Source organism: Nasonia vitripennis (assembly GCF_009193385.2).
Source record: "Nasonia vitripennis strain AsymCx chromosome 4 unlocalized genomic scaffold, Nvit_psr_1.1 chr4_random0005, whole genome shotgun sequence".
Taxonomy (NCBI): domain Eukaryota; kingdom Metazoa; phylum Arthropoda; class Insecta; order Hymenoptera; family Pteromalidae; genus Nasonia; species Nasonia vitripennis.
Window position 1 is genome coordinate 1619636 of NW_022279640.1, and position 17354 is coordinate 1636989.

Below are 17354 nucleotides of genomic sequence, written 5' to 3' on the forward strand. Positions count from 1 at the left end.
TAATATAAAAAAACGTATCTCATGAACATATAGAAATTTATACATATAATACATCTGACAACAAGTTGGTAAAGCTGTGTTACTTTAGAGGGAAGGGCCCGTTAGTTTTTATGTAAAGGGAAAGAAAACACAAGCGAATCCAATATAATTATAATATACATACCTCAATCTGGCCGACGAAGATTAAAAATCATTGGCATTTACCAGCCGGAGTCGAACCAGAGCGTCCTTATTACGCAGGTGCTCTGGTGCTGAAATTCGATTTTCAAAGCAAGAGTTAAGAGAGGTTGACTGTTCAGGATCAGAGGTATTCTATAAAAAGAAAATCAAAATTGGTATCAGAGGTTATTAGGAATGAAAGAGTGCGCCTGACAACAAATTGGTAAAGTCACACTCATTGTTTGAAGTTGTGAAAAGAAATAGAATATCAAAAGCGCACTGTGAAGTACTCGTGCAAGCTCCTTTTATATGGTTATACACTGAAAAGTTAATTAGACATAATGTTATAAGTTTGAAAATATGAACAAATTGGCCCCACTAATCTTTGGTTGTGCGACAAGTGCAATTAGATACCTAGTTTCAAAATATTCATTATTTTATCACAAACACACACTCTTATTCTCACCATTATTTATGAGAAAGGCGAATGTTGGAAGGCGTCGAGGCTAATCTCATTTTCAAACAATTGTAGAAACAAAGTAAAAGCACGTACACTAAAAGGAACACTCATCTGGTCCATGTTCAGCTTTGTGGCATTGTTGATTACTGCATACTATTAAAGAAGTCCTAGTGTTGATGTCAATCGTGAAAGTTTCAACCAGTAGATTCACTTTAGCCCCGTGAACAGCATTCATGGTGCAAGTTTCTAGACCTTACAAGGAGCAAATAACTTATAATTGTGACAAACAAAATTTTCACGCACAATTACGCACAATTCAATAAAATAGAGTCGAACACCGTGCATGAAAACAAATTTAATAGAAAAAAGTTTTTGGACGAACAAAAGTGGTGGGATAACCCTGGTATCTCAAAAAAATTAATATAATGATTTCTATATTTTGTAAAAATATTTTTATACATTTATAATTTTTTCTGTTTTAATAAAGGCTTGAAGAGGTCCCCACCAGGGACGAAACGTTGCCGTTTATTTATGAATTTGAGTTAAATTTGTTTTGAGAAACCAGGGTTATCCCACCACTTTTGTCCGTCCAAAAACTTCATTCTAAAAATATGGATGGGAATAATAACATTTTTAATAGAAAACTTTTAACAATTTGGTCCAATAGTTGGTTTAGAAAAAGAGAATTTTATATAAATGGATTCAGTGAATTGTTTTTGACGTGTGATTAAACTTATTATTAATACCTTCTATTAATCAACTCAGAGAACGAACAATCTTAAACAATTTTGAATGAAAATTTGTGAATCAACAAAAATCTACGACAAAAGGCCTCGTTAATGTTAAAGCCGACCCGTGTGACTCATTCAAATCATATAAGAACTAAAAATCACAATATTCAAGAAAATAAAGTGTGTGACAACACTCAGAAGTTTATACTTGCGTGTTTTCCTTCAGTCGTCGCAGGTGAAAGAGGTCGTCGAGAGCCTTGAAATGCCCGAGAACAAATAAGAAGGTTTATTTAACACAAAGCAACGAGTCCTAGTGTCATATGAAATTTAATTTAAACAATTGTCAGAAAAACTTATCTGATTAGTAAACAGCAACAGGTTGTACTGCTTGGGTAGAGAGTCTTAGGCCCATACTTATATTTCTACTTTTGCCAATAAACACTTTCGAAAATCACTGTAACACCGCGATTTAATAACGATAATTGAAGGAGAAAGTACGCGACGCGACGCGGGTGAGGTTAGCCATTGCAGCAGAGCAGCCGACGGCACGTGTTTGTTCAGAGCGAACGCGGGCGCAGACGCATGCGTGCGAGCATGGTTACTAGGCGCGGCTAGGGACTTTACAGTGATAAGGGAAATGAGGTAACAGAACCAACAATCATCGGAGAGACAGAACAAGCCAGGGAAGGTGACACATACAATAAAAGCAAGAAGCAGACAAGTAATACAAATCAACTTAATCAAAAGCAACCTGGAAGAGGGATATATACCAAGAATTGACGTGGGGAACGAAAATCACTTCGTGGGCGAAGGAGTAGTGACAAACGTGAATAACACTTGCAAGATAATGGCTATCAACACCAGTGAACAAGACGTGACGATAGAAGTGGATCCAAAAGAATTAATACCTTTCGACACAGGACCCGATTTCCTGCAAGAAACAGACAGTGAGTTTGATGAAGATGCAATAATAGATAGAATCAAATGATTGGAAAAGGTGAAAGAAGCCATAAGAAGAAGTCATCTCAATCGAGAAGAACTAGATATAGTGGACAGAATAATCGAAGACTATTTAGATAGATTCTTACTACCAGGTTACAGACTACCATATACTGATATGATTCAGCACCGCATTCATTTAGAAAACGATGTGCCTTTAAACACGAAGCAATATAGACACCCGCCACAGCATAAGCAAGTTGTGAGAGACAGTGTAACCAAGAAACTAAGAGACAAAATCATAAGAGAATCCAATTCACCTTGCAATTCACCGATATGGATTGTGCCAAAGAAACCCGAGAGCCATGGAAATCCAAGATGGCGGATGGTGATTGATTTTAGAGAATTGAACAAGAAAACAATCATAGACGCATATCCATTACCGAATATCGCAGATATCATGGACCAATTGGGAGGTGCAACGGACTTTTCTATCTTCGACTTAGCAAGCGGCTTTCAACAAACACCAATGGCACCCGAAGACTGCTATAAAATAGCTTTCACGGCAATCAATTACGAGACGTTACGAGGATAAGGACATTACGAGTATACCAGAATGCCAGAAGGTTTGAAAAATGCCACAGCGACTTTCCAAAGACTAATGGAAAAAGCACTTAGAGGACTTCAGAACATTAAGATGCTTGTGTATATAGATGACATCATTGTTTATAGCAAAGATCTACAAGAGCACGAAAGTAGAATCAGAAATTTAATGCAAAGACTAAGGGAAGCGAAATTGGTTCTGCAACCAGATAAAATTGAATTCTTCAGAAAAGAAGTGGGCTTCTTAGGACACATAATCAGTGCAAGAGGCGTAGAACCAAATGCAGAGAAAGTTGCAGCCATCGCTACCACAACGACATGGCGAAATAAATCTACTAGGAGCAACAATGGACCAAAACCCTAATCCAGTCAGCGGTCCAGAACATATACTATGGCTAAAGGAAAATGACGAAGAAATCAACGAGGAAGAAGAAGACAAAATGAGTCTTTACAGTTACGCGCAATTATCGCAATAAAATTTTTTTTCTTTCTTCTTTTCTCTCTTTATAAAATTTTTCTATTATATTCTCTTTGTACATGGCACCAGAAAAAGCACTTAGAGGACTTCAGAACATTGAGATGCTTGTGTATATAGATGACATCATTGTTTATAGCAAAGATCTACAAGAGCACGAAAGTAGAATCAGAAATTTAATGCAAAGACTAAGGGAAGCGAAATTGGTTCTGCAACCAGATAAAATTGAATTCTTCAGAAAAGAAGTGGGCTTCTTAGGACACATAATCAGTGCAAGAGGCGTAGAACCAAATCCAGAGAAAGTTGCAGCCATCGCTAAATTAGCCACACCCAAAAGCGCAAAGAATATAAGGGAAGTATTTGGAATGTTTGGCTATTATCGAAAGTACATTAAAGATTTTGCCAAAATTGCAAAACCGTTGAATGATCTATTGACAAAGAATGTTAAGTTTGAGTGGACCGAAAAATGCGAAGAAAGCTTAGAAAAATTAAAGCAGTGCCTCATGGAGGAACCCATACTACAATTTTCTGACTTCAACAAAGAATTCACTCTGACGACTGATGCATCGGATTACGCAATTGGAGCCGTTCTAAGCCAAGAGAAAGATGGATTCGACCACCCCGTACAATATCTATCGAGAGCATTAAACAAAGCGGAAAGAAACTACTCCACTACAGAAAAGGAGTGTTTAGATGTATTATATGCGCTACATCAATTCAGACCATATTTATTATGTCGCAAATTTACCTTGGTCAGTGATCACGAACCATTAAATTGGATGCACACTAGAAAGGACCCTGGACAAAGATTAATGAGGTGGATCTTTAGATTCACCGAGTACGAGTACACTTTTAAATACAAGCCAGGCAAATTCAACAATAATTCTGATGCCTTATCGAGAAAACCTCCAGAAATGACCGAAAAGGAAATAAATGAAAATCTGCCAAAAATAAAGGTCATGATTATAGATGAAAAGACAAAGCAGAACGAGAACAAAACCAAAAGTAATGCTTCAACAGATAGAACAACTTTTCGAAACAGAGCTCACTCAGCATCTGAAAGAACTACGGCACCAAGAGGAAGAGGGAGACCAGTAGGAGCGAAAACAAACGAGAATGAACCAAAATTGGATCACAGCATGATTGCGCAAAGGACGCGAGGGAGAACAGCAAAGGTAGAAAGTCCAATAGCCACCTACAACAAACAAGGAGTAATACCAAAAGTGCCGAAGACAGTGAAGTCTGCCGAAACAAATAAACCCATGTACAAACCTTTGTTGAAAGTAAATAAACATACATCAGAGACCATTGCAACTAGCGAAGAAGAAAGCAGCAAGGATACCCAAAGTGATACCAATTCCGAGGTATCCACCAATAGAAAACTCTCTCCATCACGCAGGTCATGGCTATCATCCACAGCAGACCACCACTGACCGGCTCAAGGTACAGTGGATTAAGAATTGATGATTACCAATCAGAAGACTCCGTCTCAGATGGGGACACGTCATCGACCGACAGTTAAAATAGGACAATCAGTAATATCAAAGTGCTAGTGAGTGCAGAAGAACCTTCAAACACAGAAGCAAACACCGATGATGACTCCGTAAGAGAAAGTTCCATAAGGACCACTTTAAGCAAAGAAGAAGTGGAAGAAGCAAGCAAGAAGTTTGAGTCACGAGTCGGTTACCGATTTGCCATTGTGTCTCTCAGAAGGAGAAGAAATCACTGAACAAATGCGTTTTAGAATGCACGAACTCAATCCGCATTATGGTACTGAACATATGGACCAAGCCCTAGGAGAAAAGGTAAAAGAGTTAATAGATCGTACATAAGCAAAACTGCAAAAGAGAATGGACAATGATTGTGACTCTCTCTCAGATCATGAATCAGACTTGAGCAGCGATGTTATACTTATACCGGGAGAAGGCAGAATATCTGATAGCTCCAAAATAAAAGGTATCCTAACAGAAATCGAAGACAATGAACAATCAGAAGTGAATATTAGGTATTCGAAACCGCCCGTAACAATAATGCCTTTCCCTTGGCACATCACGGAAGAATTGTTACCCATCAACAAAAGATATGGCACAACAACAACAAGTCTCAGGACAAATTATGGATCGACAGTTGGAAAGATTGTGTACCAATAAAAGATAATGTGAAAACTGTAAGAGAGTGCCTGACCTATAAATGGGATAACATAGTTCATTTAATATCAAAGGACTGTGAATGCAACAGCTCAATATCAAAATTATTAAAGGAAATCGGAGCGATAGAACCATTCAATTTGAAAAATAAGAAACCGAAAATTGGTCAAATACTGATCACACCCTACAGGAAATACAATGTGTTTTCTGTGGTGTTAAAAGAAAAATACTTCAACACCATAAGAATTGAAGATTTAAACAACGCACTGATGAACCTCAAACAGATAATGGTCAACAGAGATATAAGAAGTTTCAGAATTTCAAGAAGAGGAGACCTCATCGATGATTTGGAGCCTGGTCTAATTAGTGAAACGCTCATGAGAATTTTCTCCAATTCGACAATCAAAATAACGATCTGCTACGGGAAAGCCTAGTTACCCAGGGAAAAAGAGAGAAAGCAGATCATAGCAAATCTACACGACAGTCTAACAGGTGGACACAAGGTATGAATCAAACGTACCACAAAATAAGAGAAAGATATTATTGGCCCGGAATGAGGAATGACATTTTAAACTACATCAGAAGGTGCGAAAGCTGCCAGGAGAAGAAGATAGAACGATTCAAAACAAGAGAACCCATGCTAATCACCGATACTCATATTGAAGCATTCGACAAAGTATCAATAGATACAGTGGGCACACTCAGAATGACGCCTAGCGGGAATTGCCATTTGCTAACAATGCAATGTAATTTAACCAAATATCTCATTGCAATACCTATTAAAAATTTGAACGCCACTACAATAGCAGACGCATTAGCAGACACCTTGTTTGTCAATTCGGAGCACCCAGAGCAATTTTATCCGATCGAGGGACCAGTTTCCTATCTAACATAGTTCAATGCATGCTAAACTTATTCAAGATAAATCGCTTAACCACTTCTGGCTATAGACACCGAACCAATGGCTCTCTCGAAAGAAGCCATGCGCGCCCCTCGTCGAGTTTTTCAGAATTTATTCTGAAAAATACGATGATTGGGACAAATTAGCACCCTTCGCGACATTTACGTACAATACTAGCGTACATTCAGCAATAAACTTCACCACTTTCGAATTAGTCTATGGTAGAATAGCCCGTTTCCCCATAAAAATACCCTCTGATGAAAAGTTAAGAACCTATAACACGTACATTAGAGATCTCATATTGCGACTCGATGAAATGAAACTCTTAGCGGGGGAAAAACAAATTGAAAACAAACATAAATCGAAACAAGTTTACGACAAAAAGGTTAGGAAATTTAAGGGACAAGTGGGAGGCTATGCCAGATTTATTACTGAACCTCGAACAGGAAAGTTTGATGGTTATAGAAATAAGCCCTTGAAGATTATTAAATTTATCGGTAGGAAAAGTGTAATTTTAGAATATACTAATGGTAAAAGAATTCGAAAGCATATAGATAGATTAAAACATTTAGAGGACGACTCTTATACCAATTCTGATTAATTAATAACATATAAGCATAAATAAATTTCAAATAAAACATTCATAAAATTCTTATAAACCCCCATTAACTCATATCAAAATTTGCAGGATGAATAAATTAAACAAACTTTTGCTCATAATTTTAAGTATAATAATAACGGCCCAAAATCAATCCCCATATCCAATGGACCTATTGGACCCGAATCCTGGCATCTACTTCGAGAGAGTGGACGTCATGAGAACAAGGAGAGCTGACTGGAAAATTCAAATCTACATCGAGGTGGATGAATTCATGCAGATAAATGCACCATTGGAGTCATACAAGGTCGTCTACAACAGCTGTTTGACGCGAATCGAAGAGACAAAATGCAAACATGCATTAGGACTAGATCTTATAAAGTTAAAAAACCAAACTTTGAAAGAGGTACAAAAGCAAATAAATGAAACCATCAAAACAATGACACACCAATCGTATCCAGCAGTGAGAAACGCCAGAAGCATTCGAGTGAAAAGAATAGCACCCCTAGGAATAATAGACTCAGTAAGCAAAAGCTTATTCGGTCTAGTCATCACTGACGACTTAGACAATATCAACAACATAGACACGTTATTTCAGGACCAGACGAAAATCGTGCAGATAATGGTCCTAAATGCGTATATAGTCCCACCGACAGCATGATATTTGGACAGGAAACCAAATCCAGTCGAACTACATATTTGTATAAACCCGAAATTGATCTAAAGATACATGACATGTATCCCATTCTCAACGAAAAAGACCAGAATCTTGGTCACGATGCACCCCAAAGCATTGAGATAATTGGACCTAAATCTGACTTTAACCAAGCCAAACCCTTAAAACAAATGATAGAAAAATTAAATGAATTAAAAGAACATAAAAAACGCGAATATAAAACAAACACCCTCCTGTATAGCGGTCTAACCTTCCAACTGGTTATGATAGCAGGCATCATAGCATTAATAATGGGAATGAAATGCGGAATGATGATACCCTGCCCAAAATTAAATAAGCAAACATATAAAATACCTCAAACTTACGAACCCAATCGCGATAACCCCATAATCGAAACAAACCTAACAGAGACCCCTAGTACTTCTAAAACGAAATGAAATAAATTAAGTAAATCCAAATCATCCATAATAGAAACCCAGTTTAATAATGAAGCGGAATGCGATTATTAACACACCCCTGTATATGAACCAAGCTTTAACAGTACATCCCCTAATACCAAAAAAATCTATATTTACAGAAAATAGCCAGATGATGACGGCAGCTACAAGCGTATCAATATTCTGCGACATGCAGGTGCCAGTCTGGACCGTTGTGCGAGAATTTGAACAAGTGGGGAAACCACGGTGTATTTTTACCGAAAAACACAGAACAGACCCCGGAAGCATGTAAGATACAAAATGGAGAAGTATTAAAACATCACGAAGAGTGTGGCAAGTACATACAGTACCAACACATGGACGCCCACAAAGAACACTGTACAGGGGTCCAAGAAAATCCAAAAGAAAAAAATATGTCCACAGAAGACGACCAAATAAGCAGGGACCAATCGACATCACCTGATGTAATTATAATAGAAGAAATAGATCTAGAAGAGCTACCACAACGACATGGCGAAATAAATCTACTAGGAGCAACAATGGACCAAAACCCTAATCCAGTCAGCGGTCCAGAACATATACTATGGCTAAAGGAAAATGACGAAGAAATCAACGAGGAAGAAGAAGACAAAATGAGTCTTTACAGTTACGCGCAATTATCGCAATAAAATTTTTTTTCTTTCTTCTTTTCTCTCTTTATAAAATTTTTCTATTATATTCTCTTTGTACATGGCACCAAAAAAACTAGGGGGACCCAAAGAAATAAATAATATATTTTTATACTTTTACATTACACCAAGTTTTAATTACAACCCTTATGTATCCATATAAATAGAACATAAAACATAAAATATCACAATCATAGCAATTAGTTTGTGATTTAACTGTCTCATAACTTATTTTCAATTCTGAAATATTTGGAAATAATCTATTAATATAAACTTTATACTCATCTGTTAGACTCTTAGAGTTTAAACTATCATATCTATGTATTATTATAATACACACAAATCCAATGACCACTATCAGACTTTCCAGAAAACAATATTTGTATGTATTCACTATGTATTGGAACTGGGATAATACTGTCAAGGTTTTGTATATTAATAGTTGATTTGGTATATCAAAATTTGAACACGATTTAAGAATTGCATTAAACTCAAAAATATGTATATCAGACAGCATTGAAAAAGCTCCTACATAAGGTTAAATTCCTTTCACAACCAACTTATGTTTTACTGTTAATACCATATTTTTATGGGTTTAATTAATTTTTTTCTTTATTTATACGTTTTCAAATAAAAATAAAAATATTTTTTTTAAATATTCGAAATTAAAAAATTTATTAAATTAAAAAAAATATTTTAAAATGTTTATTAAAATCACGAACAAAACATACAATGGCAAATAATGGTCAAATAATTTTCAGTTTATATTAATTTCATTATGTTTTATCACTAATTATTTGTAAATATCTGTCATTATTTTCTTTTATCTCTAATTAGTTATTAAAATTTATTTTGACTTTTGCCAGGGTTGGAATACTACGTTTTTTCGCAATTTAGAAAGCAACTATTCTGCAATATTATTTATTCATAAAAAGTAGACAATAAAACGTCTTTCCTTACAATTATAGAAAGATTTAAAATAATGTACGAAAATAAAATAAAAAATCAAAATTAAAATTTGCAAAGAATCATGCAAAAACGTACACACACCTACGCGCTTGATTAGACATAATAACTAACACACACATACGCACGCCCGCGTATACGCACCCATGCACGCACACATACACAGAAAAACATTATATAGAAAAGTGTTAATTTGAACATAGGGTATATCATAATTATTACGAATTTTTATATTCCCTCCTGTCTTGTTTTCACAATATAATACTAATAATTATCCGTGCTTACAATTACAATAAATATTACAGACTGGACTATGTGTTATCTAAAACGTAATAAAAGATTTAATAAAATATCAATTTAAGAATTCAAACAATAAACATCAAAAGGCGATCCAAAACAATTTGCAGATTATGTTTTCAGCAATGTTGAATGCGGCTAAAAATTCATAAATGTAATTAAAATTTGTATAATGTATTTTCTAAATAAAGCATATAAAGAAATGTAACTAAATACATTAGGATCAGTGAAATAAACTTCTCATAGCCCTTATACTAGAATCCGTTATTCATAGAGTTTAGCAACTCTTTTGGTACTTCTCCAGCTCAATCAATCAGCACGCTTCGAAATCTTTTTTTTTCATGCACAACTTTTAATTAGATTTATATTCTTAAAAAAGTACAACTAATCTTTGTCAATAAATTGAATTTGCTAATAACGTTAATATTGTAAATTAAAAAAAAACATTATGAATATGTTCCTTAAAAATTTTATTTTTTATTCGATTATAACGTAACATGGGTCATTTTGTAAAAAAAGAAAAAAGACATCACTCGTATAATAAAATATTCTAAAATATAAAATCAGGTGATCTAAAATATAAGATCAGGTTTTATAAATTTATTATTTTTATGAATAAATATAAGAAAGACACCTCATGTATTACCGAGCCAGCGTTAGAGAGCGAGGTGTTATTTTGCTAGTACATTATATAAAGCATGAACACTTTTTCTCCGGTTCTCCGGTCCTTCAGGGTAACACTGTCTTTATTTCTTTTATTAATATTAGAGTGACCTCTTTGTAATTCGCATCTCATTTGAACCTCTTTTACAGTGCGTTTACTTATGTAAAAATATTGACTGAAGGGTAACAATGTCAGATTCGACTCACAGATCGCCGAAGCGAACCGCGCTCCACCACTGAAACCCATAAAGTCGACAAAGTAACAACAAGTTTGTAGTACAAAAAGATGAATCGAATATGAAACAGTATACAAATAAATTATATATGGAAAATGGAAATAAGTATAGTCTAAACTGACTGTTAATGCTCAGTCCGCTATAGTTTAACGAATGTCTTACCGACCTCTCCACTTCAAAGGGCGAGAATAGACTGCGGAATAAAAACTGTCCTGGGGAATAATGCTGCGCATGCGTATACTGCATATACAGACATCGGGGCAATATGGACATTTAATGTTCAGTCAGCTACAGTTTAACGATCACATATATCATCCTTCGAATAAAAAAATAAATTTTAAAAATATAGAAATTATATTTTTGAAAAATTTTCATGTTTTACCGACCTCTTCTCTTGACTCTTAGTTTTCTTGATTAAAAACACACATGCCGCGCACACACGCACACACACACAAACACACCTGTTGGACCTGCTAGTACAGGATGCTGTCGGTAGAAAATCGGTACTGATAGCAGGCGATTTCAACGCCTGGGCAGTAGAGTGGGTCAGCCAAAGAACGAACGAAAGAGGACGAGCGCTATTGGAAGCATTCGCCCTAGTTGACTTGGTCTTAGTTAACCAGGGATGTTCTTACACATTTCAAAGAGGAGACGCAGGGTCCATCATAGATCTTACGGTTGTCAGCAGCTGCCTGATTGGCTTAGTCATATCGTAAACGGTGAGCGATCATTACACAAATCGTGACTACCAAGCGATAATAATGGAGATAAGAATATCAAAGCAGAGATCCAACGGGACGGCAACGACAAAAAGAGTCGGTTTAAAAACGAAGGATTATGATAAGGAGACATTCCTGCTGGCTCTAGAAGAAATACAGCTGTTTGGATCTGCGAATGATAAGATCGAGCAGGTAATAGGAAATATTACCCGAGCCTGCGACGCAACGATGCCAAGGAGGGCTCCCAGCAATAGACGACCGCCAGTATACTGGTGGGATAAAGAAATTGACGCGGCCCGCAGCGAGTGTCATCGAACCAGAAGAAGGGAACGGCGGGATAGAGAAAATAAACGACGGTGCCTTAAAGAGTTACAGGACGAGGTTGAGCTGAATCTCTGGGGGCAACCGTACCAAGTAGTAATGAAGAAGATAAAGGGAGGTTATATCCCCCTTCCTAAGAGCCCGGAAATGCTGGACCGTATTGTGACCACACTGTTTCCCCTTCAACTGGAAGTAACAGCTATCTCTGAAGCGGAAGCCAATGGCGAAATCATTCCAACAATCACCACAGAGGAATTACTGGCTGCATACAAAAAATTGGGAACAACAAGGCCTGGATGGCATACCCAATATTACATTAAAACAAGCTATACAGGCAGGCCCCGATGTTTTTGTGGACTTGTACAATTAATGTCTCGAAGAAGGGACGTTTTCTAAGAACTGGAAGAAGCAAAGCCTGGTGCTACTACCAAAAGGATATAAACTACTTGGAGAAGCTGCCTCGTACAGACCACTCTGCATGCTGAACACCGGGCAAGATTTTAGAGCGCATAATCGGCATTAGAATGGACGAAGTCATTGAAAAACCAGGCGGACTAGCAGAACATCAATACGTCTTCAGGAAAAAACGATCCACTCTTGACGCCGTAAGCTTAGTAGTCGACACCGCTAGAACTGCAATAGAAGGAAAAAGATGGAAAGGATGATCCAAGAAGTACTGTGCGATTATTACACTGGATGTTAAAAATGCGTTTAACTCAGCTAGCTGGGGCAAGATACACAAGGTACTAAGAAAAAAAGAGATACCCGCATATATAAGAAGGATTATACCTGACTACCTGAAAGACAGAACCCTTTTGTATGACACAGAGAGCGGCACAAAAACCTATCGAGTAACCGGAGGGGGGTCCCATAAGGGTCAGTGCTTGGCCCATTATTGTGGAACATTATGTACGAGGGAGTACTTAGGATAGAGCTACCCGAGGGGCAACGGTTGTAGGGTTTGTAGATGACATTGCAGTAGTGGTAGTAGCAAAGCAAAGGGAAGAGGTGACGAAAATCGCTAACGAGGCAGTAGGTATAATCCACGATTGGCTAAAGCACACTGGACTTGAGCTTGGAGGCCATTAAACGGAGGCTATCCTTATATCCAGTAGGAAGAAAATAGAGACAATAAAGCTGTCAGTGGACGGACGCGAAATAGACTCTCAGCCGACCATTAAGTACCTGGGAATCACCATAGAAGCCAGACTAACGTTTAAGCAGCATCTCGGAAGGGCGAGCAATAAGGCAGCAAAAGTCGGTGCTGCACTATCGCGACTAATTCCAAATATAGGTGGGCCAACGCAGGGTCGAAGGTTACTCCTAGCTAGTGTAACTACATCAATTATGTTATACGGTGCCCCAATATGGGCGGACGCTGTGTTGGTGAAGTTCTATGCACGAAAGCTGTCAACAGTTTATAGGAGAAGTGCATTGCGGGTTGCTTCTGCCTATCGAACAGTAACAGAAGATGCACTGTGCGTTATTTCAAGTATGCCGCCTATTGACCTTATAGCAACAAAACGAAATAATATATATGAAGAAAGCCGGCGTAGTGACAATACTTAAAAGGAAGTTAAAAGGAAATCCGCAAAGAAACAAACCCTAGCTGAGTGGCAAAGACGATGAGACTCCAGTGGAAAGAAGCGATGGACGCACCGCTTCATATCACGTATTGTTGGCTGGACCAATAGACGATACGGGGAAGTGAATTACTACCTTACGCAGTTTTTGAGCGGACACGGGTGCTCTCGAGCCTACCTTCACCGCTTCAAGATAGAAGATAATCCAAATTGCCCAATATGTTTGGAAGCAAACGAAAGGCGAGTCCGCATGAGTGCGGGCCGCGGCGGCCGACAAGCGACTCAGCCGTAATGCGCCAGGCGGCGCACGCGGAGTGCCGCGAACGCACCTATACACATACACGCCGCGCGGCTTTATAAGGCCGACTGCGCGCCGCAACGAGCAGTTCTACTCGAACTTCCGATCCGGGCAGTACCGTGAGTACACGATACTGCAAGGAGAGCCAGAGTCAGACCCTCGCCGACAAAATCGTCTCGTGAGCACACGTGACGACTAGTTAGCAACACCGAATCCCGAATCTCGTGAAAACACGAGATAATCAGGAAACCCCGAACGACACCGAGTCTCGTTCTCGAAACCCTTTAGCCTACATCCTGATGCATTGCTGCTTCCTATGCCACTGTGCGCACACAGGGTTAAGGAAGTATCAATACGCTCACCGACAGTTCAGTAAGTCGTGCACTCACGTCCTGGTGAATTTGAGGTCAACCTCTAACCTCCAGAACCACCCTTACGCCGACGTCTCACAACTCCTTTTGTCACTGTGCGCACATAGGGCAAAATAAAGAACGAGACTAGCGACGAGGATCCATAGAGCCGTGCGCTCACGACTCTACAAGTCCAAAGATAACCTCAAAATACCGCAAAACCGTACACAGGGCGATTGAAACCGTTATATCGCGACGCATTCGGATCGACGTAGCCGTACGCACACGACTCTGCCGTATCCCAATGAAATCCTAACCTCAATGTTACAGCAAAGTATCTGCTTACATATGAAAAACGTAACCCTAAACAGTGGTGTGCATGGTCGATCGATAGATAATGTCATACTAGGTCAATTACTGAAATTAATCATCATCGGATTTATTAAGAATGAGGCTTATAACAGCTGTAAAGACCGCATTTATCAGTAATATCGACTGTGCAAGTTCTACAAACTATCATTTTATTTAGGTGAAACTAGACTTTGGCTCGGGAGCCTTATTTACTGAGGGTATTAATTAAGTTATAGTGGACTAGGATGTTTAACGCGTCACGGTTTCTAGTCTACTACTCTCTGGCTTACGCGGACGTATGACTTTGTCCGCTGCCTCTCTGCTCTTCGCAGACGTGTGAAGTGCCCGCTTTTCTTCTGTTTAGGTGGAATATCTTACTCACGCTGGATGACTTAATTTCCTTCGTGCGTAGCAGATGCTAATCGTCTTTACTCTACACGATAGTATTGTGGCAAGGGCTGAATTTTTAAATAAGCTGTGGTTACCCACTAACGGTAGATATGTTGACGGGCCTTTACTGCTACTACGTTCAACTCACCTCTAGTAACAAAGAGTTATACAATACTATATACTATTTTCACAGAGTTTGAGTTGTTTCTATGTACTCAATAAGCAATGCAAGAAAGAATACAGCACTTTTATTTAATCAATAGGTACAGTTGTCAATCGGTAGAATTTAGTGAAAGGCACTAGTGGACCAGCTTCGGAGATTTTAATACCGCGGTGCTGATGCTAGCAATTATAAAATTAAGATAGTAAAGATCGCGGTATACCAATCAACACTTGCCACACGGAAGAAGAAGATTTAAGCGTGTTTGTCGTCGTATGTGCAGGAGGAGTGCTGACTCGCAGGTCAAACAAGCAGCTAAAAATTATTTCTTTAATTTGGAAAACACATAAACATCGCACAAACATACATACATTCTCTTTCATCTCATGTCATCTCTCAACATCACACACACCTTATACTATATACCCTTACACAAATTTTATTTATTCCTTTATCATAATACACTATATTTGTTATATGTACAACAAAATGTACAAAAATAAAGAGCAATTAATCTAATCTAATCTAATCTCTGGTTTTGGGCGCTCAATTTCGCAATAAGTTGGGTGGTCTCTCGATCGGTTCGCATGTATATTGCATGCGTGAGTGTACAAATGCAATTTCGCAGCCATCACTCTTGCATACACATAAATATATGCATTATTTTCTCTATTAATGTGGCACATTACACAGCGATACAAAACAATATTAATTTTTTTGCATTTTTTTTGCAGCCTGATTTCAAAAAAACAAAGTTGTATGTGGATGTATATCATAGAGCTTCTAGAGTACGGGTGTGCATTTTCCGAACACGTATCCTAACAAAATATCGTTTTCTTAGAACACCTTATTTGTCAGACGTGCGACGGGGTAACCATCGACATTAGAGGAAAATCCTCTCGCACTCGACTCCACTTGAGCCGTCATATGCCGCCTGAATAGTCGCTTATTTCGGCCGTATTTTATAGTGTAAAGAACCAGTGACAGGGTACATTCTGCCGAGAAAGAGAGAGTAGCAGCCCTCGCCGCGTTATACAGCGTAGCTTCGCCGCCGACCTCACAACTACACTCCTGTCGACTCGCACGCACACACAAAATCGAAGAAGCCAGCGTAGCGCCGAACCTGCACGAGCGAACGGCTGATAAGTGGGGGAAGCAACCTTGTACGAATAACCTCTCGCGGTGCACCGATAAGAACGCGCGCGCGCGCGCGTGTGTGATGCTGTATGAGTATGGAAGTCGGAAATTATCGTTGAAAAAGATGTGATCAAAATTATGCAATGATTTATTATAAGAGAGAGAGAGAGAGAGAGAGAGAGAGAGAGAGAGAGAGAGAGAGAGAGAGTCGCAAGAGAGTATTCAAACAAATAATTGGTTGTCAGGAATTTTGCTAGCCGAAGTTGTAAAGATGAAGTATGTGCTGCGCATGTGCGCCGTATTTTGCGAGGTCTCGTGACGCAATCCGCCGAGACGATTCGCTCACTTGGGTACGAAATATGGAGAGGAGAAGTTAAGCATTAGGTAGAGAGTGAAGGATGAGAGTTTTTGTCCAGAGAGTGAAGCTCGTGAGTGTTGTAAAGAGAGAGAAGCATTTGTGTATTGACCAAAGATTGAGCCACAACTAGCCCCCCGGTACTCTGATAATATTTTCGCTGAGTTTTTCTTCGTGTCGCTTTTCAGGGTACGAGACTACGTCAGAACGAGAGGAAGTAGAGGAAAGCTAAGTAGAACCAGGTAGCAATTTGGTGCCTTGTCGGGTACTCGGTACTAAAGCCGGATGATTGTCGGAAAATTCGGCCGTGAAGCGGGTTATGAGAGTGGTGTGCGGGAGTGTTCGCAGACTATCAGCCATCATACTAAGACGGTTTATAGTAGAGTCACAAATCAAATAAACCTCTAATTCAACGTGGAAGTGCTGACTCCTAGTTATTCATTAATTCCTGTCTTTCGGTGACGAATCTCGTCCGAGGAGAGTCTCTCAGCCGAGCGTAGGATACGACCTGGCGCCCGTATAGAAAATTCAGTCGTATTAATAGTAAAAGCATTAACGTTGATTTGCTTTGCCTAATATATAAGTACAACGTTGCAGACGATCAAACAAGAAGTGAGTCGCGAGCTATAGTGCGCACACGCAGCTAGCAAGACAGTGGAGAGAGGAGAAGCGCGCTGACCAAAAAAGACAAGCGCTCTAGAAAATTGCTTATGGTTTGATAAAATATTCAGCAA

At 38.7% G+C, this 17354-nt stretch overlaps 1 protein-coding gene across 14 annotated transcripts in view; it reads right to left on the bottom strand.

Annotated features, from left to right (window-relative positions):
* The window catches only part of LOC116417089 (cytochrome c oxidase assembly protein COX16 homolog, mitochondrial), a 154468-nt gene that overhangs the window by 95833 nt on the left and 41281 nt on the right, over window positions 1-17354 (bottom strand). The window lies entirely within an intron of this gene.